General features: G+C 37.0%; 1 long non-coding RNA gene across 1 annotated transcript; it reads left to right on the top strand.

Moving 5' to 3' along the window:
* The first annotated feature begins 1,303 nt into the window (after positions 1-1,303).
* On the top strand, positions 1,304-1,947 carry LOC137242963 (uncharacterized). Its single transcript, XR_010950426.1, has 3 exons — positions 1,304-1,409; positions 1,494-1,674; positions 1,733-1,947. It is a non-coding gene; the product is annotated as an uncharacterized lncRNA (long non-coding RNA).
* Positions 1,948-3,420: the final 1,473 nt, after the last annotated feature.

Here is a 3,420-nt window from a genome sequence, read left to right as displayed (position 1 = left end):
GTGGAAAGCATGTTTAAACTATCTACACCGACAGCGATCGTAACAAAAGTAAAGCTTTCTGTTTTTTTTATACTCAGTTGAGCAGAGCTCACAGAGTATATTAACTTTGATGGGATAACGGTTGGTTGTACAGGTATAAAGGAATCGAGATAGATATAGACTTCCATATATCAAAATCATCAGTATCGAAAAAAAAAATTTGATTGAGCCATGTCCGTCCGTCCGTTAACACGATAACTTGAGTAAATTTTGAGGTATCTTGATGAAATTTGGTACGTAGGTTCCTTGGCACTCGTCTCAGTTCGGTATTTAAAATGAACGATATCGGACTATAACCACGCCCACTTTTTCGATATCGAATATTTCGAAAATTCGAAAAAGTGCGATAATTCATTACCAAAGACGGATAAAGCGATGAAACTTGGTTGGTGAGTTGAACTTATGACGCAGAATAGAAAATTAGTAAAATTTTGGACAATGGGCGTGGCACCGCCCACTTTTAAAAGAAGGTAATTTAGAAGTTTTGCAAGCTGTAATTTGGCAGTCGTTGAAGATATCATGATGAAATTTGGCAGGAACGTTACTCCTATTACTATAAGTATGCTTAATAAAAATTTGCAAAATCGGAGAACGACCACGCCCACTTTAAAAGAAATTTTTTTAAGTCAAATTTAAAAAAAAAAAGTTAATCGGGCCTGTTCTGGATTTCGATTCCGAATAAATTGGATTGGTGATCTGAAAATCGATTCCGACAATACTTGGTCGATTTGAAAAGTTTTGCCTCTGAGCAGTCGGAATCGAAAGTAATTAGCCTATTAAGCACAGATAATTAAATTATTTTTCCCACAAATAAGTTTTATTAAATTATTCATTTTATATGGATGATTTATAACAAATTTTTGCTGGGCAATTTATTTATTTAGTATAACAAATCTTAATTTGAAAATTCCTATCAAAAATTTTTCAATCTTAACAAAGCGATCATGGTCGAACCGAAACCGACGTGTTCTCAATTTCACTACAGCGCATGCGCAGTAATAATCGAAAAGTTCATTATTGCCATGCCCAAGGAATTAATAGTCGAATGAAGTATTTGAAGCACATTACAACGTAGAATATTTTTCTTTAGTTAATATTCATTTCTTTCCTCAGAATACATGGGAAGATATGAAAATATAATATAAACTATTTATAAAAACAATTGTTCACTGTTAGAATAGCAGAATTTACGAAAATATTTTCTTAGAGCGAATATTTTTGTTAGCATCTGTGACTTATGGCAACCCCTTTTTACTTAGAACAGCTGATTTCTTTTGTCAACAAACATATTTAATTTCGGCAAAATAGAAGATGCAAGCAAAAGTTAAATTTTATTAATTATTTGTATACGTACGAAAAGGAACCAAAATGTAAGTATTCAATTGACGCATTTTAATATATTTTATTGAATTATGACAAATACTTACATATGTATGTATACACATATATTTAAGGGGGAAAAAGCGTAACGCAAAACAAGAGCAAATCATTCTATCTTTTATGCAAGCTGAGGAAGATATTGCTAGAGGCTACACGAAAGGTGACAGAGTGGAGATAGAGCAAAAATGGTCCGATCTTGCTAAGTACCTCAATACTGTCGGGCCACCCTGCAAAGATTTGGCTGGCTGGAAAAAGGTAATCAAAACTAACAAAATTTGGTCTTCCTTTTGGTATATTTTATTTTTCTTTTCAGTCTTGGATTGATTGGAAAGGCAACATAAAAAAGAAACTTTCTGACAACTGTCGCGAAGTGAACGCCACTGGTGGTGGACCATACTTTCAGCAGCCTATTTCACCCGGTGAAGAGGCAATTGCGGTGCGTTGCAATTTGTTTAAATCGGTGGAGGGTACGAGTGGCGTCAGACGCTTTGGACTCTCACGAGTTAAAAAAATAGTTAGCAGTGAGGAGGCAACCAATGACGATGTTAAAAGTATAACTGATGAAAGCTGTGCCAGTACGGCCGAACCTGCTGCTGAAACTGAGCTACCAAGTACATCGCGTCAACGTCGGCGACCTGTTGACACATTTGAGCCGTTTATTTTGAAAGTGGCATTAAATGCATTGTTATTTTTGAACGAATGCATATATAGATGGTTCTACAATTATAAAATAATAATAATAATTGCATCTTTTGGATATTGGACTCTAACAAACTGGAGGCGAGGAGAGATACAAACAAATTATCACTGAACCTAAACGACATGAAATGACTTATGCCACTTTCAAAATAAACGGCTCATTTGAAAAAGTGTGCGCTGCACAAAATCTTTTGTTAAAACGAATTGCCGATGCATTCGACAAACTGCTTTTGCATAAAAGAACTGAACTAGAATTGAAAGAGGCGAGAGAAAAGGAGAAAAAGAGGACCATGAAAAAATGGAGGAAATAGAGCAGCAGAAGTTGGATACTTTAAAAAAGTTTCTATAATTTGTATTTGTGCAATGAAAGTATGTATTTGAATCTCAATCTCTATATGTACAAAATTGGAAAAAAACTAGTTATTAAAATTGTTTACTAGATGCATGTACATAGTATATGTATTTTTAAAAATATATACGTATCTACATACTTTGTATAAACTTTTTTTTTCATTTTTAAAAAGGACTCTCAATCAGGACTTTAAGGGCACCAAGCGGTACGATATGGAATTGTAACTGCATATGCCAATCGCCAAAGTCTTTTCCATGCGCGTCGTGTGGTGGGTTTTTATCTGTAGGTCCTCTCCATTTTGTTGGCTCCTCGAACCCCTGGTTATGATGGAATGGTGCGCAATGAGATCACCAATAATTATGCGATCTTTTCCCCTTAGCAGCGCACAGATGTCAGGATGACAACTACTTAGGCAGGTGATATTTTATATTTGGAGGTCTGTATCGCCTAACCGTATGGAAATGCCTTGCCATTCTAAGGAGTTATTCCTTTATTGTTGTAGCGACAAAGACACTCCCCGAAGGCCTTGGGAGTGTTATCAAGTTGACGGTCCTTTGCCGGATGCAGATCCTGTACGTTGCGGTACCAAGCCCAACCAATTCGGGAACGATTGGTTATGAACACATGCGACCTTCTAGGCCATTCTTCCCTCCCACCCCTAGATCCATAAGGAGTTCGGGGTGGCCAGAGCCTCGGCTGTTAATGAAACAGGATACGCCACGGATAGGTGAGGTTGACAATTGGGTTTGGAGAAGCTATGTATTGCGCTGGCAACCTGAAAGGGTTGCGCTACATAGCCCCTTGAATCTGATATATTAGTCGCCTCCTACGAAAGGCATACCTACCGCGGGTATATTCTAACCCCCCAACCTGTGCCTGATATCAGGATCAAATAGATTGTATTGCACGGAGTGATGTGTAATTAGGGCTAGGTCTATTAGGTGAGGTAA

This window comes from Eurosta solidaginis, chromosome 1 (assembly GCF_040869045.1).
Source record: "Eurosta solidaginis isolate ZX-2024a chromosome 1, ASM4086904v1, whole genome shotgun sequence".
Classification (NCBI taxonomy): Eukaryota; Metazoa; Arthropoda; class Insecta; order Diptera; family Tephritidae; genus Eurosta; species Eurosta solidaginis.
The sequence above is the reverse complement of the archived record's forward strand: the minus strand, read 5'-3'. Positions and strand labels throughout refer to the sequence as shown.